The following is a 26,600-nucleotide window of genomic DNA, read 5'->3' on the forward strand; positions in this document are numbered from 1 at the left end:
CAAGAGATGCTCTGACAGGGCAAAGTTATGGTTGGCTGAGGGATGAACATCTTTGGTTTTATTATGTCTAGACTTATTTTAAATGGAGCTTGTAATACTATTTTTCTGACTTAATAAGACTTGCTTTCTCCTATTATCTCAAGATTGACACCACTTTCATCTGCTGATTTTCTGAACAAAATATAATTAGTCATCTCATACATACAGAATGAGTACATTGGACAAAACTGCAGAGTCATGTTGTTTATGAAAGGCAAGACAGCATCTGAAACCCAGTATATATATGAGTTGGAGAATAATGCAAATAATCGAATTACTTGTTTTTAGCAGAATATCAGAGCCATACCAAAAGAGTTATTTAATGGGCCATGGTGTGGTCTGTTGCAGATTTTTAGTGTGTCAACAAAAATACACAGTTACCACTGTGGCATAAAACAAAAGGTGAGTAGGAGGCAGACTGGGTGCTGCTGAATGAATCTAAGCATAGACCAGGTGGGCTAATGTGAGATTATGTCACAAAGGCTGAATGTATTGATTTGGGCAAGGCAGAATTGCTGAGTGTTTAGGAAATGATCACCATAATGCTGTGCTAAATATGAACAGGTGCCCAGTAAGAGGCAGAATAATCATCCCTGAAATGAGGAGAGTGGGGGCACTGCAGGTTTCTGGCTTCCTTGTTTGCATAGTCATACTATTATTGGTATTACATTAGGATTTATATTTGGTATTTCTAATGCTTCAATAAACTATAACTAGCTGTTAGACTAAGCAGTTATGATTTTGAAAGCTTGACTCAAGTCAGAGTTCATTTGTCATAGTCAACATTCCTGCGCCCTATATCTGTTACAAGTTTCCATTAGCTGCACCGAGGAGATTGTGTGACAACCATCATCCACATTCATGGATATTTTAACAGGCACAGCATAATACTAAAATAGCTGGTGTCAGTCAATCTGCCCTCTTACTTTCTGTGGGGTGAAGCCTCTCCTGGAGCTTATGCTCCAGCCCTGAATTTGCCATGAATATTTTGGGAAGCTGACCATGCTGTGCTAAAATACACTGCCTTTTTTTTGAATTGGACTGAAGGCTTGTTACAGCCATTTTGGGCATCCATTCCAGCAACAAGGAAGCAAGCAGATAGAGAACAAACAGTTCCAATCTCAAACTGCACAGTCAAACAGAGCCCTTGATTCAGTCCTCTCAAAGTTGAGGTAGAACAATGTGTGGTACTTTGGAAAATGAGATTTCTACTACAACATCTTGCTATAATTCAAGGAGTGGATTATATTTTCATGAGCAATGTAGTGTACATGTAATCCTCATGAAAGCTGTTTGCTTTGTGGCTTATAGTTTGGTGCAAATGAGCACCTCTGTGTCTTGCTGAAATGACTGACACCAGATAGACCGACTTCTATGATAAAGGTCAGAGTCTGACTATATTGAGATTACAGTCTTTGTAGAAACAACCTGACCTTTTCGCCTATTAACTCCTATGAAACACTAGCATCCACAATACACATCTTTCTAATACAAGGGCTACAAAAGCCTTACAACTGCTGTCTACAAGACTAAAGGAAAAACATTATTTTTTTTTTTGCATGTGTTTGCTCCTTTCTGTGTGTCTGATTTCATTTTACGTGGTGAGCTGGCAGAAGAGTGAATCTTTATGTCAGATATTTGATGTCATCAATGAAAATCCTGTTGTGGTTTACGAGTAGGAGGATCATATGTCTTGCATGTGCATGGTAGCATGGATGATCACAGCAGAAGTGCTGCTTTGTTGAGGGCTCAAGAAACCTGTGCCAAGAGTGCTTTAAAGTGGTAGGGACTGTTTGCTGGGAAGAGCAAAAGCTGAAGAAGTTCCTGGAATGTGAATAGATATTACAGAGCTGTGAAAGTGTGACTATTTGAACTGAAAATTTTGTGACAGAGTGGAATGTATGTTATTAAGTCTCTCATTTTCAGTGATATTTTAAGGATTTTGCAGTTTATGGCACTAGCTTGTACATTAGGACATTGCATTAGGACTTGCAGCTGAATATCTGGTGAGGAAACCCCTCTGAAAAGCTGTCAAGAGAATAGTCTGCAGCTATTATTTCGTACTGCTTCTCATCCCTGAAAATAGTTAAACAGAAGCCAAGATGGACACAGGGCTTGAGTAACTGACAGAAGGCCAAGCATGGTTGAGGCACAGGCTTCAGGAGCAAGGTGATTGGTCTCCCTGATCCTTCTCCTCAAGAAAGAGGTGGAATAGAGAGCATAAATGTGAAAATGATCCAGACTTAGGAAAAGTTCATCTCTTATTCAGGTTTAGAGACCTGGGGACGAGCAGAGTAACAGCCATTAGAGAGCAGGCCTGGTCAAGGCTGCTGTGAGAATAATGCAGGAAAAGCTATTCCTGCAAAAGTCAGAGGAACTTGAGGTAGTGCTTTATGTTCAAATAAGGAGAGTTATTTTGGAATAGTTTTAGTACTTGGAGAACAGTAAAACCAATTGAAAAGGATAAGAAAAAAATACTATCTTGTGTGATGAGGTGTGTGCAGCTGAACTGCACAGTGGGCATGAGGCCACTGAATTACCTCAGTGATTTGGAATTTTAAGCTTTTGCAGAAGCAAGACGGGCATTGCTGATAACATCTGCCAGTTACATCTTCTCTGTGTGTGTGTGTGTCTGTGTTAGCCAGTGATATGGTATGTTGCAAGAGGGACTCTGATACAACACGATGTGATATACATTGGCCCAGGGATCTGATCTGCACTTTATGCTGCAAGTCTTGTGGTGATTTTGTGCACTTGAGCAGAAGCACAGCATCTGTCATGTTGCGGTCCATCACACATGTACACATTGGTCCTCTGCACAGTAAGCCCAGGTAGCCTCAGGAAGAGTCTGGCTGCCATGTAAAGTGGCCCTCTGTATCAAATCTGTGACTGTCACTTTCTCTGCTGTATGCTATTTTTTGTCCTGATGTGGCTGAAAAAAGTCCTTCCTTCCTTTACCCATCTTACAACATCTGTGAGAGACTGGAAATCTTATTTCATACTCAATGCTTTTTCCATCAACACTGTCCTGCATATAGAAGATTTTTTCCGTAATTATAGGCAATGAGAAGATAGTGACTGATCTCTCATGGCACTCAGGTTCTGCTTTGCTGTTTCCCTTCTGCAGAAGTATCTTACCAACTCTTGTAATTTTAATTTAACATTTTCTTTGACCAGTGTTCTGAAGAGGGAAAAACAGTTTGGTTGGAAGCTGAATCAGAGTGTTTCCAGTGGTTGCTGGGGGAGGCTGAGGGACATGAACTAGTGGCAGCACACCATGATCAAAAATGAGGATGAACAGTGGCTGCACAATTTTGGGGTGCAGTCCAGTCACCCAGGGCTATGAATGCACTGCAAGGTAGTTGGATGGCCATCGGTCTACCTGTCTGTCTAGGGAGGTCACTGTGCCACCCATCTGTAAACATTGTGTGCCTCTGGCCATGTCTGGGGTCCCCTGACCTAGTCTTGAACAGTGTGGTCATGTTCATGCAGTCCTGAGCATGAGATCACTCTCCAAGTACCTTAGTGGTCTTCAAAGAAGTGAATTGGGTCCTTTAAATCCTTATAATGTCTTGTGCTGGACAGTTTTAATAATACACAGTTGGTTATTGGATAAGAACAGTAACATTGACCAAGGCTTCTGTTAGAAGCAGCAAAATATTATAAGCAGGAGTGCTGTTGAACATTTGCAGCAAACTCAAACCTGATGTCTGTGAAAATGTCTCAAAACCTAGTGTGTCAAAGTAAAGCCCCCAGAAGATTAAACATGCAGGCTGTTTTGCAGAGGGAAATTCTAGGAAGATAGAGTCATCATCTCCTAGCTTGAAGAATTTCTTAAAACCCTTTAAAACTACAGGGTTTCTTGTAATGAATAGTAACAGGGATGATGTGAGAATAACATGGAATTTTAGGACAATGTATTATGGTATTGCATGGTGGGGAAAAAACCCCCCAAAACTCATCAGACAAGCAAACCTCATCAGAATCCTAATCTGTCTGCTGCTTGGAAGAAACTGGAGCAGTGCTGGGCTATTGAATTCTCAGGGCTTTCCCAGTGATGCCCAATGCAACGGTATGCATATCCAGTTAGGTGCCATGCTCCATGTTACTCTCCCATCTGAAAACTTTCCATATACCTAGTAAATAATACTCTTTGCTATCTTGCCAGAGATCTATTTCTGCCCCTGTCTTTGCACTCATGGTCTTCGTTTTCCAAAATACAGTGTGGAAATGGTATTCAAATGTTTGGCAACTTGTGCATAGTGCCAGTGAGTACACTCAGACTTTCTGCCCCCTTGCAGAAGATGCCTGGAAGGCTAATCTCAAGGCACTACAGTGGAACATGAGGTGCTTGTCTTGCACTTTATCTCCTATATTTGGCCAATTACTATTTTGGAGCTTGAGTTTAAAGACTGAGAAGATAGATCAGAACTTCATTAAATATTGAGGGTTGTAATTGACGTTTGAATTTTGAAAGAAGTGACTCTTGAATATCTTGGCTTTCAAAGCACACATAAGTCTCTCGGTCAAAAAGCTAAAAGTAGTGTAAAGGTAGTGTTTCCTCCTTAGCTGTTTATTATCTCTTGTGTAGTAGAGTGATCAAACTGGTAAATATTTCCAGATCTTCTTCCTCCACATGCCCACAGGCATTGCTGGAGGACTGATCATCATGGTGATCTACTCCATGTTTCAGTACCGTATGTTCCTGCTACCACTGGCATCCTGCAAGGCATGCTGGTATGCAGTTCCAGTGTGGTTTTGCAGGAAAGGAGGCATATTTTCTGCATATTAAATGTCCACATAAATATGCTTAGTATAAATCTGCCATGCAAGTGTGGATGGAAGATTTCACAGTTAAAAAGTGCCACTGTTGTGACAGAGCGCAGAGTGGTGACACTTCTCATCACTTTTCAGATCAAGGGCATGTATTTAATTTATAATGCCTGTGTCAGCTGCCCACAAGCATGGAGACATTTTGTATTAGAACAACATCTATTTTAATCATAAACATTACCAATGGACATGCATTTCAGACCTTATGTATTCTAATAGAAGTGCTGCCCTGACACGTATTCATTAACTCTGGGTATTGCTTGAAGTTCTATCTGATTCCAGACCCAGTGAACTCTTGCAGTAACAATTAACTTTTTGGTATCTGAACAGGTAAGGTTAAGTGCAGGTCTTGTACATCTTTTATCAAAAGTACCGCTGACTTTTGTGTTTGTTAGGTAAAGTAATTAAGATTCTTGAGCTTAGCAGTGATTTTGAGCTCTGTAACACCTATGTTTGAGACTTTATGTTTTAATCAAATGAGAAAGAAGATTACAGAGGGATGGAGAAAATACTCCTGGTGTTTATTCCAAGTGTATTCCGACAAGGCCCACTTGGTGGCAGCAAAGGGCACATTTTAACAGGGATCCTTTCTCTTAGACTTTTGCTCTGGATTTTTGTGTGCCACAAGCAAATTCACAGCCTTTAATTTATTGTATTTTTCTTTAAAGAAATTCTGGGTCTTGAGCTGTCCAGAGACTGTTCCATGTTTTTGTTTTGCCGTTTATATGTGACTTTTATATGCCTGATATACTAAGATAATCTTAAATCAGTATCTTCAGTAACTGAAGTTTTCCTAGTTGTTCGAAGTGGAGAATATATTGTCTAAAGGAAATCCATTCTCTCCTTTGGGAACCCTTGCCAATAAACAATGCTTTGATATTTAAAATTACAACACAGCAACATACTTTCTGTATGACATTCAAAAATCAGTTGTGACTACTTGTCTCACAAACTTCAGTGGGCTTGTCTTAGATGAAGCAATTTTCAATTGACCAAAGGATGTTCAGGTACATCATTATTCAACATTGTAAAGTGTCTCTAAAATTGTAGACAAACCATTTTCTCTTTTGATGCTAATTGTCACATTACTATAGCAATAATACAAGTTGTCAAGATTGTCTTCTTTTGAGTGCTGAATGTGTCAGGAAGGAGTTTGGTGTGAATGTATTACCTGTGCTGTCAAAGCATTTCAGTTATTTCTGTAAATCAGTAGGAGAGAGTACATCTCTTTGGAGTACTTTCATCTTCTCTTATTGCTCATTTCTTTCCCAGAAGAAGTATGAAATTACAACACAGTTTACATTAATAGCAGACATTTCATAGGAATAAAAAAAAAAATTCCTTAAGTTAATTTTAATTAAGGTTTATTTTCTTTATGTGATTTAGTGTATTGGGAGGCAATTACAATCTGCATTGAGAAATGTATATCCATAGGGTTTGCATTTCATTTAACAAACTGAAACAAGGAAATGTCTGTACACATAATACAGCTTTCTATTAAAGCTATATTATGTGTATAGCTTTCTATTAAATACTTTACCTTTATCCAAATTAGTTGCTATTCCTTTTCCTTTTTCCTCAGTTGCACCTACATACAGATTGTTGTATCCCTGGAAATGTATTTACTGAAGGCATTATACCAGATCTTGTTCAGGATTCTGTTTTCATTTGTTTGATTGCTTTTTAATGAGTCAAGGATTAGTCATCATTAGCATATTTTTAAAAGAAGTTTTAGTAATCAAACAGGAATGTGTTTTCCTAACTGCTGTTACTGTTGTACAAAACTGCAGGGTCCACAGCTAATCTCTATTAAACCTCCAGACTACCTTCATAGCTATGTCTACCCAGCCATATGTTTCATGAGCTTTATGTTGATGTATCATTTGTTTATATTTCTTTTAGTTATGTATTTATACTGTAGTCATGCCATAAAGCAAACCTTAAATTGTTATTTGTCTTGTTTTTTGTTTGTTTGGGGTTTTTGTTTTGTTGTTGTTTTTGTTTCAAAGAGCTTAATATTTGTCTCTACTGAGTTGGCAAATATTCTGCTATACTGTGAGCTTCAGAAACTTCAAACTTTTGTGAACTACTGAAAGAAAATATTCCAAATTCCTAAGTACTCCATGCCATTCTCAGAGCCTAATCCTTTGGGGCCATCCTGAGTCTTTCCTAAAAAGTATGTGAAAAACAGGGATGCTCTTAGAGTACTTGTAGAGTCTAAACAGCACAGACTGTGATAAGCTTCCCCTATGTAACTGTTCATGGAGGCAGAAAGTTTAATATAAGAATTATGGATGTAAAATATGGCTCCCAGAATGCAGATGGCTGCAGTCTTTAAGTGGTGTCATGGGTTTAGCTGATGTCATGACACTTTAAAATTAAAATGCTGGCTGCAGCAAGGTATCATGGGGCCTGTAGTTTGGATTGTAACATCAGAAGCTTCCTGTTTCTGGTTGCTGGTTCTGATTTCCAGGTTTGTCATGTTGGTCTTTTTTGCTGGGCTGGCTGTGGGCTTGGTGGAACAGGTCTTACAAGGAGTGACTGAGGGAACTGAGATTGTTTAGTGTGGAGAAAAGAAGGCTGAAGGTATACCTCATTGCTCTCTACAAGTGCCTGAAAGGAGGTTGGAGTGAGGTGGGTGTTGGTCTCTTCTCCCTAGTAATAAGTGATAGGATAAGAGAAAATGACCTCAAGTTGCGTCAGGGGAGATGTATATTGGATATTTGAAGAATTTTTTTCACTAAAAGGGTTATCAAACACTGGAATAAACTGCCTAGGGAGGTGGTTGAATCCCCATCCTTGGAGGTCTTTAAAGTACACAGAGATGTGGTGCTAAGGGACATGGTTTAGCACCAGACTTGGTAGAGTTAGATAATGGTTGAACTCAATATTCTTAAAGGTCTTTTGCAACTGAAATGATTCTATGATTTTTCCTATAAACTCTTTTAGGTAGCTTAGGAGCAAAGGCCAAGCCACAGAAATTAAAGTGACACAAGCCAGTGCTGGAAGGGGTTCATTGTTAAGGCACAGGCAGAGGACCCAGTTTGAGAGTTAGGTACTTGTCACGTGTGCTGCCTGAATTAGTCCCAGATACTTGTAAGTGTTGTAAGAATGGATGTATAGATCTAGCATTGTTGTAAGGGCTCTAAGAGATTTTTTTCCTATTTCTAAAATTTGTAACTCTGGTTTTAAGATGCTAGAGGGAAGAACTGTAAGTGCTGAGCACAGCCAGACCTGTTAGCTAAGAACAGTAAATAGAAAGGATGCCAGAGGCTGTTGTGGGGAAAACATGCAAGAGCCAAAGACATGTCCAGCATCAAAAGGATCGTGCTCAAGCTCCTAACTGGATAGAGGAGAGAGGAGCCTTGTGGCTGTGACATAGCTGTCCTGTGGTGTTGCCATGGTGACACTGAAGTGAGTTTGGGAATGTCTTAGGGCTGTATAGACTGAGTCCCCTCTTTCCTCTTACAAATAAGTATCCTTTCCAGTGCTAGGGATAGCTGACTGGATAAACTGATCACAGCACAATGTAGTTAAACCTTACACAAAAGTTAATTTATGGCTCTGTTACATGTTTTGTATTTGTTTTTACATATATATATATATATTTTAATTGTTATGCTTGTTTAAAGTTTAGAATATTCAAAATATCAATTATTGTATTTCTATGAATATGAAGCTGTATATGAAAGTTCACAAAGGACCTTGTTAATCTTTTGATTGTATAAAGTTGGCCATTTTGGAAGCATTTCCGTTCAAATCACCAGGCAGACTTTTCCTCTGCCCATCCTGTGGGGACTTGTTGTCATATTTTTGATTTTTCGAAGGCATAGGTAATGGCTACAACATTACTTACTGTAGTTCATATTACTTTGGATTGAATTGACATGTAGACACTGAGAGTGTTTTCCTTTAGTCACACTATGACATAGTCACTGTGGCATTGTCCATTAGAGTTACGTGAAGATACTCTCTTCTGTCAGCGTTCTTGCCAGTTCATCATTGCAACTGCCTACATTGCCTACACGTCTTGTTTTCTTTGCTCATGGCGAACACAATTTGTGTCTTCTGAAGATTAAAAATTGCTTTCTCTAACCCAAATTGTTGAGTTGCAAAGGGCTAAGTTAGTGGTTACCCTGTGTTTGCTGCTCATGATGTAAGGCTGTATGCCTATGGCCAGTCACGGCGTTGGAGACTGGAAGTCCAAAGACGCCTCTTGCAGCCTGTTAGGATGTAGGCCTGTCAGGATAATCTCATCAGGCAGAATGTAGTGTCTTCTCATATAGGAAGTAAGGTCCTCAGGTCATCTCTCCTTACCATGAACTAGGAAATCTGTAAAGCTGTAATCTGCACTATTAAGAGATTTTTTGCTTTGCCAGGAGTGAAGCTGGAATAGAAGCTTATCTCCTGTAGGACATCCTAAAGAGAACTACTGCCAATATCCACTAGCTGAGGAGCTGGTCCATTACTGTCTTTCTTATGTTTGCCTTTAGCTCACAGGTGGACATTTAGATAAACAGAACTTTTTAGTAAATGGAAGTTAAGTGAAGAACACTTCCATAAAAAGCAGGTTTTAGAGAAGGAAGATGCTTCCTGGCACTTTTCGTCCTTTGTCATTTTGGTTGAAAACCCTGAAGATATCAAGTACCTGGAATGGAGAAACATGTACCTCAGCTACTACCCTAGTGAGACATTTGTTTGCTGTGGGTGCTGCTGCTTCATTCTCTTTTTTTATCATCCTAACAGAACTAGGGAGCAGGGAGCCCACCTGTCCCTAGCATTTCTGCCAGTAGCGAGGTAGGTGCTAACAGCAGATGGGTAGGCAGCCTCTTCCTGAGACTTGTTAGGCTGCTGGAGCAGAGGGTGCAGTTGTGATTGAGACTGCTGAACATGAAAACCGTGACAGAGAAGAGAAAGAACTGGAAAGTGTAGGAAGAAGTTTTGTAGGCTCTCGCTTTCCTCTGACAGCAGCAGTAGCAGCAGCTGTTGTGACACACAGATTTGGCCCATGTCCTGCTTTCAATTCCTGCAGAGTAACACTCGGTTTAATGGTCTCTTGTACAGCCCTTCTGATGGCCCTGGGTAGGTTGAATGCCTCGCATAAGAACTGTGATTACTGATGTAAATGTGACTGAGCACTGGAGGTAGTTCTTGTCAGATTGTGGCCCTAATGTTTCAAGTAAAACTGCTCTTGCTAGACAGGCAATCTAAATTACTTGTTTTCTTCTTCCTTTAGCAGCACAAGAGAAAAGAGAAGAAAATTAAAGACCATGTTTACTTGCAGAGGAAATGTGACTTGTGCCTGCATTTGTAGAACAGTAGTGCATCCTATCCCTGTCACTTGCGTTATTCTGAATTACCCTTATCTGAGTTTATCTAAAACAAAACTAGCAGTACTTCTACTATGGGCTTGGACTTGAGTCATTAGTCTTCTCTAAGCAATACTCATACTATGGAGAAACCTTCATCTGTAGTAAATTTGAGAGGGGAGAAGTAATTTTTATGATTTGATAAAGGAAATTTAGTCTAGAAAAAAATACTAAGGAGGTTAAATTTTTTCATGCTTGCTTTATTTACTTATTTGTTTGTTTGTTTGATAGATTGCTAATATATATTTTCTGTTTCCTCTAACTGTGAGTTTTCATGCCAAATATTGAGTTCTTCAGTCACTGGGTGATCCAGGATTTTTGCCTGGTAACAACTGCAACACCCTGCTTTCTTTTACTGGTAAACAACAAAGAGTGTCTTCAAATTTTTTCAGCCTTCTTTGCAGAAATACATTTTAAGCCTTTCTTTCCACTACATTTGTCTACAGGTTTTGAAGTGAATGTTTTTATTTTCTGTGCAGCAACAGTATGCAAAGTTTTGAGACAGGATTTACTATCCTTTTTGCATATTTTTTTGTATTTGTGCCAAAACTGTTTATTATGTATTTTCGGCACCCAAAGGAATTTCATGCTTGAACAAGAAGCCAAAACACGAGTTACAGCAGACTGATGCAGTTATTATTTTGAATACATCATCAAATGGTTGCTGTAAAAAGTTAACAATCAGTCCAAAACCCTTCAAGAATTCAAATATAATTTTTAATAATGCACAAGTAATTACTTATGGCTGAACCATATGGCAGAAATAAAATTGTTGAATTAACGAAAATAACTTCTTATAATGTATATACCCACATCTTTCTCCATGTTGCCATTGTTCAATTAAATTTAGTGTTACAGCATTATAATTAACATGGAATTGTCAGTATTATCAAGGTAAAATGGAGTTACGTCCACTAAGGTATTCACCTTGTCCATTCTGTAGGGATAGTCTGTGAAAGGAGGAACAGACACTATATTTTAAAATGTCTTGGTTGTGTTTGTAAATCAATTCCTATATGTAGCAACAGAGGAATTTTAAGTGATATATGGCTAGTTCTAAAAAAAAATGAAAGGCTCTTTTATATTCTGAAGATGATACTTTTCCCTAAAGACATTACTGTGAGTCTATTATTTGAAGATTTTTGTATATTTTTTCCAAGTAAGTAAAACTTAATTTATAAGTAACACTAAATTCACCCATTTAGGAATGAATGAGCTTGTAAATAACTGAGCAAAAAATTCCAAGATTGCATGCTGAATTGGTATTCATATATGCATGCAAAAAGATTAATATCATTTAGGATACAAACATTTTCCAAGACAAACATTTTCCATGCAAGGATTTCTTACAGATAGGCTAGAAATATTTTGCCACCTACCAATGCTCACCTGGCAAAGTGGGAATGTATTTTTAGAGACATTTTTACTGGAAAAGAATCAGCATGACTGTGATGGAAAGCACAGCTGGTTGTAAAAGTTGTAATGAAAGATTGAAAATGACATGGTTAAAATCTATCTAAATGGAAGCAACCCTTTAAAAAAAACTGTGATAAAATAGCTTTCAGAGGCACATGCTCTGCAAAGTAAAGGTATACAATGGGTTCTGCTTCTTTCAAGTAACCCATTGTAATACCTCCTGTCTACCTGACAATGGATAGATCAATAATGTTCTAGCTGAGAACATAAATTGATAACAGGTAACAGCAGCATTTGACACCTACAATTAGTTCTCCAGTGATGAATGAATGATAACAGAATCAAAGAACATTTCTCTAGCCTTAAAATGCTTGTGAGGCTTAAAAAAGGGAATATTCCTTTAGCACTTAACCCTCTGAAGTAAAGGAGGCCAACACCATGCTCTGTATAAAGCAGTGGGGGAACTTGTAAAGGGCTTTTTTTCTTGTCTTAGAGGAGTGAAGGTGAGTATCCTGTGAACTGCCTGACACCTTCCCATATAGCAGGTCCACTCTGCTCAGGAAAGCAGTGGTAGAAACCTTCAGTTTTGGTTCTGTGACACCAGCTATTAGTGACCTTCAGGTACTATGTTTCTTGGGCTTAGTACTGAGGTTTGCAGGACAGAAAAAAAAAGAAAACTTACATTATAGACTTCAAAAGATAGAATCAAAGAATGTTTTGTTTTGAAAGGGACCTTAAAAGGTGGAAAGCCTTGAAGTTTCCAGGGCTGCAAATATTCCTCTTAGTCTCTGGTCACACGTAGCAAAAATACATAGCACTTGAGGTTGCAAAGGCATCTTTTAGGCTTTTTCATAGTTATATGGTTGATAGTAAAAAAACTGCTTTTTCCCAAAACTTACCCACTAGAAGCACTCTATGTTGAAACAGTTTTTCATGTATGCATACAAAAATGTGAATGTAACTTAGGATGGAAAAAGTGTGGCAAAAAATTCCTGCCAGTAAGTTGAAAACTTACTTTAAGTTTTTCAATTTACTGTCAGAAATGTTCTGCTTATTGAAGCTAGAGCATAAAACACCATGTAAGAAAATCAGTTGGATCTAGAAGTTCATGTTCACAACGGAGACAGAGGAGTCCTGTAAAACTTTATTCGAATGAAGGGAGAGTCCACAGGGCAGATCCCTGTGGGGTCTCTCAGATTGCTGGAAGGTGCAGCTTCCCTTTTATCCTAAATTCCTGGATGCAAATTTCCCTCTCCTGTTCCCTGTTGGCTGAGGTACTTGGAATTTACAGACTTCCCAATACGCCTACTACGTCCCCCTTTACATGTAACCCTCTGGTGCATCATACATTGTATGCTCATTTAAATTAGGTTCTTCACTTGTCTGTGTGGAGATGTTAATGTTCAGTAGCCTATTACGCCTGCACTCTGTCCTAGAAGTTCAGAAGTTCAGGCTGTGTTCAGTGTCTGCTTATCTTCAGACAGCACCTTGCTGATTTACAGCAAGATTCAGGTAAGGCACTTAACAGAGGCCCTTTGTGATTTACATATAACATAAAGGAGGACTGTCTGGTTCTTTATTTATTATTTCACAGTACATTAGAGGTTGGAAGGGACCTCCAGAGATCATTGGGCCCACCCCCCTGCCAAAGCAGGATCACCCAGGGTAGATATCTGGAGAGGTTGGAGAGCTGGGTGCAGGCAAGCCTCATGATGTTCAATGAGGACAAGTGCAGGGTCCTGCACTTGGGGCGGAATAACAACCAGTACAGGTTGGGGGCTGCCTTGCTGGAAAGCAGCTCTACGGAGAAAGATCTTGAGTTTTGGTGGACAGCAAGTTCTGCATGGGACAGCAATGTGCCCTTGTGGCCAAGGGAGCCAGTGGTATCCTGGGGTGCATCAAGAAAAGTGTGTCCAGCACATCTGGGGAGGTTCTTCTACCCCTCTACTCTGCCCTGGTCAGACCACACCTGGAATACTGTTTCAATTCTCTCCAATGACTATTCATTTGTAAAGACACCACCTGCTTTAATCCTGTCAACCACAACTAATCTGTGACCAGTTCTTGTGACTCAAAAACATCCACTTTATTTATGTACTTCAGGGTTGTGGGGTTTTTTTGTTGATGAGCAAATGCTCATTTCTCATTTGGCAGAGTTGAGGAGGGAAACCTTGTTTATAACCTGTTGCTGAATGCATACTGTGCTCAGGAGACAGGCCAGGATATTTCCATGCAGTGGATGTTAAGATCCAAGTTCTTCCTGTTCTGCTTTGCCTTATGTTGCAGCTGCATAAATGAAGTGATTCACAGGCAGTAAATAAGCACAGTACACAGTGTCAGAGAGATTGCTTGAGTTCTGTAAGGACGAACATTGCATGTGATATGTTCCCATCTGGTATTACTGATTCCAGCTGCTTTTCATTCTAAAATGAGAACAGAGTGAAAATAAGTAATTTGTTTTTGTTTACCACAGGCTTCTGCTCAGGTTTATCCCAACCATTCTATGATTCTATGTTTCTATGATTAAAAATTACAGTAAGCTGGGAAAGAAAATTTTAAACGCTACTAGGACCTCTGCAATTCTTAACCTAGGGTTTCCAATTCCACCTTTCCTCCCAGTATATTATTATTATTTCAAAGGAAAACACAGTGGCTGGGGAACAGAGAAGCATGGTATCTCTTGTGGGTGCCTTGGGAATGTCTAAGGATGTGGTTGGAGATCCCAGAGTCACAGAATCACATAATTGACCAGGTTGGAAAAGACCTTCAAGATCATCAAGTCCAACCTTATCACCCAACACCATCTAGTCAACTAAACCATGGCACTAAGTGCCTCATCCAGTCTTATTTTAAACACTTCCGGGGACAATGACTCCACCACCTCCTTGGGCAGCTGATTCCAATGGCCAATGACTCTTTCTGTGAAGAATTTCTTCCCTACATCCAGCCTAAACCTCCCCTGGTGCAGCTTGAGACTGTGTCTTCTCCTTCTGTCACTTGTTGCCTGGGAGAAGGGACCAACCGCCAGCTGGCTACAGTCTGCCTTCAGGCAGTTGTAGATGTCAATAAGGTCTCCCCTGAGCCTCCTCTTCTCCAGGCTAAACAGTCCCAGCTCCCTCAGCCTCTCCTCATAGGGCTTGTGCTCCAGACCCCTCACCAGCTTTGTTGCCCTTCTCTGGACACGATCATCAACTCAACATCTTTCTTGAACTTAGGGGGCAGAACTGGACACAGTACTCAAGGTGTGGTCTAACCAGTGCCGAATGACTTCCTTGGTCCTGCGGTCTACACTATTAATGATACTGGCCAGGATGCCATTGGCTTTCTTGGCCACCTGGGCACAGTGCTGGCTCATGTTCAGCCTACTGTCAACCGGTACCCCCAGGTCCCTTTCTGCCCAGTCCCAGTGAGAGGCTTGAGATCACCAGTGTTTGGGGTTGTTCAGCCTGGAAAAGAGGAGGCTCCAGGGAGACCTAATAACAGCCGTCCAGTACCTGAAGGGGGCCTGCAAGAAGGATGGAGAGAGACTGATTACAAAGGCCTGCAGTGATAGGACAAGGGGCAATGGCTTCAAACTGGAAAAGAGCAGACTGAGATTGGATGTTATGAACAGGTTCTTTACCATGAGGGTAGTGGAACACTGGAACAGGTTGCCAGCGAGGTGGTTTTGTCCCCATCCCTGGAGATACCAGAAATGAGGTTTGACAGGGCTCTGGACAGCCTGATCGAGTTGAGGATGCCCCTGCTTACTCCGGAGGGGGTAGGACTAGATGGACTTTGGAGGTCCCTTCCATCCCAGACCATTCTATGATTCTGTGATTTTAGAGCAGACTCCATGGCATTTAAAAGAGCCTATATTATGGTTACTGCCTTCTGGCTAGATTCTATTCTAGAGGTTACAGGGTGATCTGAGAATTGAATGAGTGTCTGTAATACCATAGTAAATCAGGAGTGTTTTTATTGCAGGGATGAAATCAAGACTTGTCTCTTAAAATGACCCTAATAATCAAAGAAAAGGAAAAGTCTTGGAAGTAAAATTAAAAAATATGCAAATGCTAGAATAAAAGAATACATTTTAAAGGAGTATTTTTCAATTATTATTTAAGAACTTGGATACTCTTGTCAGTATGTCATCATTCTGGCTCTACACAGGAGCTGCAAACCGTGTCAGAATACCATAGGGCCAAGAAAAAGTAAATTGTGTCTCAGTAGAGCTCCTTGTTCTCCTCAATAACTAGGAAATCCCACCACTTTTTATCAAAAGGAGGTTGAGGAAATAAATAATACTGTCATATCTTTATAAAGCATGATTTAGGGTGGTCTGCACGATGTTTATACTCACATATATGCCACTTTCCAAAGAAAATCTAGTGAGACAAAAAAAACCTATGAGAGCTGTGCTCAGACTTGGGGCAGTTGGGTCACATTCACCATACTTCTTGTTGTCTTGAGATGCTTAAAGACAAAGAGTTGTCAGGGTTACTTAGGATTTTGCTATTAACTTTAATTGTAGCAGACTTCCTCTCTAGATCAAAGTTTACTATCTGTCACCCTTCTTTGCTGAATTAACATCAGCATAGTTCCCATTAATCTAGTTTATAGTATTTATTATATAATTTATTTTTAATACTAATGAATTTTCCATGAAATCACAAATGATACCTTGTTAACATTTTGCTCTCTGTTCAGTTCTTAATTTTAACCTTTATTTTCATTACCCTTTGTATCATAAAGGGACCATCTCTTTTGTTAGTGGAAGCTTGACATTTAGTTGAGCATAAATATCTATGGAGCAGGTGAAGAGCGATGTAGTTATCAACTGTGAATGTCTCTCATCTATTGGCTTACGCCAACAGATAGCGGATTTTAAACAGAACCCTATTTGGAGACAAAGATTTGAGTTTTCTCAGTTGTTGTTTGGTTTGGGTTGGGTTTGTTGTTGTTTGTTTTTGTGAAGAGGCAGAGTGAATTTAAAGGAAGGCTGCATGCTGCGAAGAGAGGCTATGCACTGCCATGTATGGGAGGAAATCTGGACTTGGAAAAGAAAGGCAGGGAGATTCTGTCCCTTGTCCAAAGCACTAGTCAGACTTCAGGCTTAAAGAAGGAGTAGAGCACGCTGCTGAAGATGGTTCAGTACAGTATAGTTTAAACAGATCTTCATTTTCTAAAGATATTGTTTTGTCTGATGTTTATTAGAAACAAAAATGACTGTGGTTAAAAAATTTCCATGTATGTAGATCATCTTGTCCGTTAAAGGCTAACAAAGGAGCTAAGTGCATCTTGTTACGGAGGATGCAGTTGTGAAGGAATGTTTGAGTAACACAACAAGCACATGAGGTTTTAGTAGGTTTTTAGAACCTGTGGTTTAAGAAGTCTTAAGCCTGCAAAATGTATATCTCAAGAGACTAGAGAATTAAGAGGAAAACAAGTGTGCATCAGGCAATGTTTGAGAGAGGTAGTTGGGTTAGAAAAGTATGTAATAAATTGCTTGCATCTGTTTTCAACTGACTGGCATAGTCTGAAAAGTGACCCTGGTCTTCACATTTATGTAACAGCCTACCTTTTTAGGTCAGCCCAGATCTGCTGATGTTTACTTTCTCATTCAAAACAGACAGTGTAGATTGCACACAAAAGTGAAAAGTGGTGTAAAGTAAACCCCCATTCTTGCTGTTGGGGTTGTTTGGGTCCTAACAAAAAACGTGCAGAATCCTGCAGTCTGGTTTCCTGATTTGTATTTTTTTAGGGCAGAAAATTCAATAAGAAAATACATTCTGTTCATTGGACATTAGAGACATGGTGGGTGTGGGTGATCATGATAAGGAAAACCAGGTAGATGGATTGCAGGTAGTGATGCCTGTAGTTTCTCTAGCAGAGTTGTGTTATTTTGTGCTAGTGGTTAATCCAGGGTGCTTTTGCTCGGTGTGTATGGAAAGCTATATTGAAATTATAATATTAGAATTAAGGCAGCTAGAGGGCACTGTGGCTACACATTTGTAATCTGCATGTAACCAGCCCTGATTTGCTTGCCAGACATATGTTATGATTAAGATATTCAGAATTAACAATAGCTTTAAAGTTAAAGCACTTGAAAGATGTGCTGTTTCTGTCATGAGCTTTTGAATGAAGAGCCAAAAATATACAGAACAGAGTATTATTGAATTCCCACAAAGGAATATACTGACAAACCATATACATATTTACAATGCCATCTGCACATTTTCAGATGTTGAAATCTTCTATTCATTACTCACGTTTGTCTAATTAATACATAATTGTTACGGGAAGTTGTAATCCATATGTTGCACTAGGGTGTTTATGTATGTAGCTAAGTGACAGATGAGATATTCTTATATATGTCAGAAGTTTCTTTGCTGATCAAGGATTTGATGCAGTGCATAAAACATTACTTTGTTAGGTCTTCATTCTTGAAGGGAGACTTGAGTAAAACAAGCAATATTTTATCTGTGAAATGATCTCATGGAAATTTTACAGAAGAAAGATTCCAGACGTACTGAGAATGTTATCTTCTGAACACACAAGGTTGGATTTAAAGTCAGATTATGTTGTATAGATTTCCACAAGGAAATTCCTCAAGGTATCTCCTCAAAGCCTTAGCCCTACTGTGACCTCATTTAAATCAGTAGAACAACTTGCTGTGGCTTGGTGCTCATACAAGCAAAGTACACCAAGTCTGTCTATAAGCAAACTGCTTGCAATTAATAAATCAGATGCCAGATAACTCACTGTAGCTAATGGAGAAAATAAAAAGTCTTTACAAATTCTGTCTTTAAATATATGCAGAAATTATATTGAGATACTTAGGGACATGGTGCAACTTAAAATAAGTGATTCAGAGTGCTAGCTGTTGGTTCCTGTATAAGAACGATGATAACTAAATGAAGCATTACATTGATTTTTCACAGTTCCAGAGTTCTTTTAGCTTAATATTTCATCAGGATGCAGCATGGCTGTGTGTATGGTTCTTTAATGCAATGTTTACATCTGGCATGTCTAAATGCTTTTATGTACATAAATCACATACTGATTAACTTCTTTAACTTAATTATACCATCTATTTGATGGAACCATTCATTAATCCTACCTAATTTGGTGTGTGCTAGTAACTGTTCACAATTATGCAGTTCATCTGGGATTAGTTTCATGCTGTGTGTTGCAGCTGCACCATGACTCAATTCCCCTCTTTTGTCTCTTTTTTATTCAGAAAGGTGACAATATAGGTAACAGCTGAGCCAGTTCCCAGTCTTGAGTTTATTGGTGGATTAAGTGCATGCTCAAGGCAAAGATAAAATTATTTCTGTCCCTAGGGGATGAGATTTTTCCCTTTTCAGGCTGCTTATGATTTATCCTATTGCCTGATTTTTTTTTCCTTGTTATTTTCAAGGGTCATTGAAAAATAGGTGTCTGCACATTTGCAGCAGCACTAAGTATTCCCTTAGAACATCTGAATTTGCAGAGGCTCACAGACAGTTAATACAGTTACTGAATTTTTGTCACAGTACCAATAGCTATTCTATTTCTGAGAATATTGCACAAAGTATACTTCTAAAAATTTAATTGGAACCTACTGTACTGACTTAAGTAGTTGCACTAAATGTATTAAATTAATGATTTATAAGATTTGTTACTAGTTTAACCTTCAGTACTTTTAATGAAAAGGAAGTGATTTTTATCAGTTTGGTTGGCCTTGACTTTCAAGGAGACAACTGCTATAATAAACCACCAAAAAGAAATGGAATTTTATTGGGGTGGTTATGAAGAGAATCAAATTGATCTGGACGAATCCTTAGATTACAGAGAAACTTTCCTGGGTAACTGCTTCCTCTCACTGAGACTCAGACTCAATGTAAAAATAAACTCTGTACGTTAATGCTTTGTCGATTCTGAGGTATGTTTGAGGCATTGTTTGTCTCTTTTCCTTTCTTCTGTCCAACAGGAGACTTGTTTGAGTCCCTTCTGGTTCATGATATAAAGATCAAAACTGTGATAACTCAGGGATTCAGTAGAATGCATGTTTTACATAGAAGTCCTCCTAGCAGTTCATTCTTCAACCTATTTTATAAGTGTAATTTTGTATAATCCCAGAATTCCACAGAGAAATGTTTTTCCTATTTTATTATGGTAAATTAATCTAAACCAGGAGAAGTAGTGCTCTGCCCCAGTGTTTTGTGACTACTTACACTGTGATTTCATGTGCATATAATGAAACCTGAAAACTTCTTTTATTTTGATCATTTGATAATCCTTTAAGCCCAGTGAGCAGTTTTGGTCCCCATAATAATTACTTATCATTGTTGACAGTGTGCTGTACATCTAGGTATTGTAAGACCAAACACAGATAAATATCTTTTCTTGCACCTGTTCTTTCCTTGTTCATGCATCATAGTCAAATAGATGGTTAGAAAGGCAAGATGAATCCAAGTCCTATTTATACAGTCTGGGGAGCTGGGCAGGGAGAAATTCAATGAAATACAACAAGGATAAGTGTAAAGTCTTGCACCTGGGAAAGAACAACCCCATGGACCAGTATAGGTTGGAGGATAATCTGTTGGGAGAGCAGCTCTGGGTAAAAGGACCTGGGAGTCCCAGTGGACAACAGGATGACCTTGAGCCAGCAATGTGCCCTTGTGACCAAGAAACCAGTGGCATCCTGGGGTGTGGTTAGTAGGTCAGAGAGGTTCTCTTCACGCTCTGCTTTGCCCTGGTGAGGCTGCATCTGGAATACTGTATCCAGTTCTGGGTCTCTCAGATCAAGAAGGACAGGGAACTGCTTGAAAGAGTCCAGCACAGAGCCATGAAGATGATTAAGGAAGTGGAACATCTTCCTTGTAAAGAAAGGCTGAGGGAGCTGAATCTCTTTAGCTTGGAGGAGACTGAGGGTTGACCCCATTAATGTTTATAAAAACGAGAAGGGTGAGTGTCAGGAGGATGGAGCCAGGCTCTTCTCAGTGATGCCCAATGGCAGGACAAGGGTCAACAGGTGCAAGCTGGAGCAGAGGAGGTTCTATGTGAACATGAGGAAAATTTTTTTCACTTTGAGGGTAACAGAGCACTGGAACAGGCTGCCCAGAGAGGTTGTGGAGTCTCCTTCTCTGGACACATTCAAAACCTGCCTGGATGTGTTCCTGTGTGACCTACTCTAGGTAGTCCTGCTCTAGTAGGGTGGTTGGACTAGATGACCTTTTGAGATCGCTTCCAACCCCTAACATTCTGTGATTCTGTGATACTGATTAAAGACTTTGCCAGATAGATGAAGAGAGACAGGGATTGATAGTCAGGCTGTATTTCTACTAAAGAAATGGTGTATATTCAGTTCCCTGCCTTGTGTGTACCTTATATTTATGTTGGTACAAGTGCCCAGTCACACAGTTTGCTATATTGCATCCTGTGATTGCAGTAAAACACCTCCCTTAACCTTCTCTTAGGGACAAACTTCTCACTCCTCCAGGTTTTGTTTGTGAAGGTGTTATTTACCCTTTATCCAGTATGACTGCCTATATCCTGGGAGTCATGAAATGTTACCTAGTTTTGAACATTAATGAGTTTGACAAGGCTCGGCTGTGCTACCCCAGAGACTCCTGCCCTCTGTGAATAGTACACGCACCAGGATGTACGCACTCTGCCATCTCACAGAGGAGAAGCTGCAAGCCTAAAATCTTCTTAATCTAAAGAACTAAAAATGTCAATGGATGGTCAATCTGCTGCTTCCTTTGATAAGCTATTCTGAGAAATGTGCTGCTTTTCTGGTGCAAAAGTTTCAAGCTCTGACTCATGATGGTTTTATACCTTTCCATAATAGATTAAAGAGTCTTTCTGTCACAGTGCTTGCCTTTCTTTTTCTTTTCTTTTCTTTTCTTTTCTTTTCTTTCTTTCTTTCTTTCTTTCTTTCTTTCTTTCTTTCTTTCTTTGTTTCTTTCTTTCTTTCTTTGTTTCTTTCTTTCTTTCTTTCTTTCTTTCTTTCTTTCTTTCTTTCTTTCTTTCTTTCTTTCTTTCTTTCTTTCTTTCTTTCTTTCTTTCTTTCTTTCTTTCTTTCTTTCTTTCCCTCTTTCTTTCCCTCTTTCTTTCCCTCTTTCTTTCCCTCTTTCTTTCCCTCTTTCTTTCCCTCTTTCTTTCCCTCTTTCTTTCTTTCTTTCTTTCTTTCTTTCCCTCTTTCTTTCTTTCTTTCTTTCTTTCTTTCTTTCTTTCTTTCTTTCTTTCTTTCTTTCTTTCTTTCTTTCTTTCTTTCTTTCTTTCTTTCTTTCTTTCTTTCTTTCTTTCTCTCTTTCTTTCTTTCTCTCTTTCTTTCCCTCTTTCTTTCCCTCTTTCTTTCCCTCTTTCTTTCCCTCTTTCTTTCTTTCCCTCTTTCTTTCCCTCTTTCTTTCTTTCTTTCTTTCTTTCTTTCTTTCTTTCTTTCTTTCTTTCTTTCTTTCTTTCTTTCTTTCTTTCTTTCTTTCTTTCTTTTCTTTCTTTCTTTCTTTCTTTCTTTCTTTCTTTCTTTCTTTCTTTCTTTCTTTCTTTCTTTCTTTCTTTCTTTCTTTCTTTCTTTCCCTCTTTCTTTCCCTCTTTCTTTCTTTCCCTCTTTCTTTCTTTCCCTCTTTCTTTCCTTCTTTCTTTCTTTCTTTCTTTTCTTTCTTTCTTTCTTTCTTTCTTTCTTTCTTTCTTTCTTTCTTTCTTTCTTTCTTTCTTTCTTTCTTTCTTTCTTTCTTTCTTTCTTTCTTTCTTTCTTTCTTTCTTTCTTTCTTTCTTTCTTTCTTTCTTTCTTTCTTTCTTTTCTTTCTTTTCTTTCTTTTCTTTCTTTCTTAAAGCATGACAATATCTGTAGTCTGTGACCAAGTCACTTCTCAATCCTACTTTAATCAGTTTAAACAGGTAAGTTTTAGAACTCACTGTATCTCTTTTCTCCAGTCTTTCTTTGGATCCAGTTTTTCAACACGCTTGAAAAATATGGTCTCAAGAACCGTATGAAGCATTTTGGTATCATGTTACCAATGTGTAGAAAGGTAAATTAGTTCTGTTCTTTGCATAATGCTTCTGTTACTGATACAAAGTAGCTGCACATTTCCTGCATTTCTTGGCCTGCATCCATGCTTTAGTGAAATTCTGTCATCTGCATCTACCGCTCAATTATTTTGCATCACTCCCAGCCAGTATATCAGACCATTCTCATACAGGCTTTGATTTTTATCTCACTACCTATGGGTATTTGGAAAAGCACTAGAAAAAGCCCTGATGAATATTATTTTACACAGATTTTACACAGATTTAAAAAAAAAAATAAAAAGACCAGCTGCTACTAATGGTCATGTGTTTTCACTGTTTCTTTTCTGAACCACTCCCCCTGTAGTGGTGATGGAACTTACAGTGTCTAGTTCCTGTTGCTGTTTATTCCTTTAGATGTTTTTGGGTACAGTGGTGCACTTGGATATTCACAGGATAACCTGCCTCTTACAGCTTACACTGATGGTTACATAGACAGTCTCTAAGGCAATTACCACATTGATAACCATCTACGTTGCTGCAGAATAACTTTCTGCAGCCTGCCAACAGCCTAAGTGAAACAAGGAGGTATCTTGCCACCAAATATGTGAGGAGGCTGGTGCAAAGTCTGGCACTTTTTATTATCCCTAGGCACATAGAGTATTCTAGCCATCAGAGGTTTTTGGGATACTTGGAACCCTTAGTATTTTGATTAATTCCGTTGGTGGTCATCCAGCAGTTGAGTTTGCAGTGGTGAATGCCAGGATACACTCCACACTGTGGAACTTTATTCCTTCTGGTTTTCCTATGGCCAGAAGAACTTCCAATTTGAAACTCCTCTGGCCCTTGTAACAGAGGTGTCTGTGTTTTGAAGGAGAATGAGTGTCACCTGTGTACTGTTAGAGTACATGATCTATGCCTGGAGCTTCAGGAAAGAGGTGGGTAATATGAATAGGGAGAATAATGAACCTGCATAGATGAATGTCATCAAGGCAGAGCATAGTAGTCAACTTCTTGTGACTCACTTTAAAATATGATCGAGCAAATACTGAAATTAGAGCATTCCAAGTCAAACACCCTCAGTGCCCAGCAGCTGACTGTCTTGAAGGAACACTGACAGAAGACATCACTAAGATTTGTATAGGAGTGGCTGAGTTGAAATGCAGCCAGTAACATGAAGCTCAGGGAGGATATTTGAATCCCATATCCTGACACTGTGCATGCTAGTAAGGAACTGCAGAGATGGTAGTCACCTTTGGATTAAAAGTTTCCCTGTTATAATGCTTTGTTTCCCATATAATTGTGCTTTCTTCATCCCTTGAGTTTCTTACCATCACAGTGTTTACCTAAGGCTCTTTAGAAGCCATTTACAGTTGTGGGAAATTACCTAGCTCCCTGCTGAGAGAGTTTGTTGTTCGATAGCAGCTGTATATTGATGTTTGCTTGGTTTATAATGGGCAGCACTTTTTCCTATTTGCTGCATTAATAAATAAAAGTGGCTATTGCTAAACTCATTGAAAATGCAGCATTCTGGCAGGTGCCTGGTTGTCCACATTGATAGGTTTTAGCATCCAGTGTGTACTGACATTCCTCCAAGTACCTTCCAAAGATCTGTGGCTGGCAGATTAACTGAGGGAGTGTACTTTGAAAGAACAGTAAATACTAAATACAAATCCTAAAATGCAAAGTAGCAGTTTCTGAAACTTCTGAAAGAGTTCTGGAGAGTTGGCAGTAGAGTTCTCAGATTTTTGTCCGTTTTACCAAGCATGCTTTGGAAAGGGGGTGCATTCCTGTAGCTGGAAAAGGGCTGTGGTGATACTCAAACTACCTTAAAACATCAATATAAACATAAACTTTTGTGCATTATTGCAGTTACTCCTTTATAATGCATTTGGGCAAACTGGAAAACCATAGATGCAAGAGTCTGATATCCCTACTGGACAGGCTGGTAGGATCAATGAACTGTAGACAAATGTGTTGTACTAAAGATGATTCTTAAATAATCCTTCTGCAGGGGGAGGTCATGCCTTATAAAAATCTGTTAGAGTCCTTAAGGTATCATTGCATATGCAGACTAGTAAATGCAGCTGGTGTAACTTACTTGAACTTATAAGAATTTCAGCATATCTCTCATATAAGACTTTCTAGAATCTTTGTCAGGATTAAAGTGAACATGTGTTCAGAGGTGAATAGCTAGTTAAAAGCCAGGAGGCAAAGGGTAGGAATAAATGGTCAATTTTAAGAATAAAGGGAGATTTTTAGCAATGTGTTAAAGGGATTTGTTTTAGTGGTCTCTACTGCTTGGTATTTGCAGAACTATACTGAAAAGGAGGGTAAGGAGTGAAATGGCAAAGTTTTTGATAGCACTACATTATTCAGTGTAGCAGAAATGAAAACTCGCTGCAAAGAGCTACAGAAAGATTTCACAACAGCAAGTTGGTAGATGACAACGTGGCAGATGACAAGATGTTGCCTCTGAAGGAAGAGAGCTTGGAGTTAATGTACATAGTTGTATAAAAATGTAAAGGTGAGCAGAGGGCAAAGGAGACAATGTATGGAATTGTTAGGAAAAAAGATAAAACCAAACTGAGTTTAGAAAAAGGAACAGAAGTTATTGTGCCACTTTTCATACCTGCAATACTCCTGCATCTTGAATAAGATACATTGTACCATTACTCCTTCAGAAAATAACATGAGAAACTCAAGAACAGGTGAGAAGGGTGAGAAGGATGAGGAAAGAAACACTTTCTATATAAGAAACTGTTAACTGAACTAGAGTCTATGAAGAGGTCTCTAAAGTCATAGGTAGCACAGGGAAAATGAAATAAGCGTTTTTCCCTGTTTCTCATGCTATAAAATTTATGCAAGCAATATCAAGTGGTAGGATCAGAACAAAAGGGTGTACTTATTTACACAACACCTGTGAAACTCATTGCCACAGAATATTGCAAATGTCTCTGTAGAGGCCAAAATGAGTCATAAACTCAGAGAACAGAAGTATGTTGTAGTTTTGCACACAATGATACCACCTTTAGCTAAGAAAGCCCTTTGGCCTCAGGTTGTTGACAGCTGGAGGAGTCTGTGATGGAGATGCATGTATGACTTATAATGTTTCCCTATTCTAATACTTTCCTTGATCATTTGTCACAGGTGAAATACCAGTTTGATCTGGCAAAGTACAGCTGTTATTCTATTCCTGTTGTTCTGATTGTGTATGTTTTACAAATGTTAGATCACAATAAAAGCTATTTCAGAAAGTGTCAAGTTGGTGTTAAACCATATGAAATGCATGTTGGAGAGCATTACAGATCACATCTCCAACAAGCTACCATTTTCTGAACAGAAAATTCGTGGGTTTTGAGGCTTCCTCTAAGTATATCTCATGAAATATAAATTACCTTCCAGATACACAAACTGCTGCTAAGGTCCTGAGTGATGACATTAGAAATCTGGACATTCTTTGAAGCTTAGCAAGGAAATGGGGGTGGGGTGGGGAAGTGGGGGAAGGAAGAGGGAGGGAAGTGAAAATGGCAAAAAAGAGGAAAAAAGGGGGAAAAATGTAAAAAAAGTGGTTTCTTCTTCAATAAATCATATAGCCTTAAAAATGGAAAGATTGATTGGAAATGCTAACCGATGTTTATTTACCTATCTGAGATTCTATTCTCGAATCTGATTCTATTTGGAATTGTCTTTGTTTACTATTGTATTTGGGATAATATTATTTTATTCAGTATGTATTATTTAAGTGACAGCAAGTACAAGGCATTTGTATCAAACCTAACTAAATACCCATCATGAATATTTTCTCATTCTCACAGTGCTGCTGAACACATAGGAAGGATTACAATGCAAAATCTGAAGTCTTGAAAAAGAGTGAATTGATAACTGAAGTGTTTTGTGAGAAATAGGGGAAAAATTGGTGAATGCTACAGAAACACACTTCAGTTCTACCAGGAAGCTTATGAGATA

At 38.9% G+C, this 26,600-nt stretch overlaps 1 protein-coding gene across 1 annotated transcript in view; it reads left to right on the forward strand.

The window, feature by feature from the left end:
* Positions 1-26,600, forward strand: part of TMEM117 (transmembrane protein 117) — a 207,000-nt gene that overhangs the window by 28,587 nt on the left and 151,813 nt on the right. The gene's annotated exons all lie outside the window — the stretch shown is intronic.

This window comes from Indicator indicator, chromosome 3, assembly GCF_027791375.1.
Source record: "Indicator indicator isolate 239-I01 chromosome 3, UM_Iind_1.1, whole genome shotgun sequence".
In the NCBI taxonomy this organism is placed as follows: Eukaryota; Metazoa; Chordata; class Aves; order Piciformes; family Indicatoridae; genus Indicator; species Indicator indicator.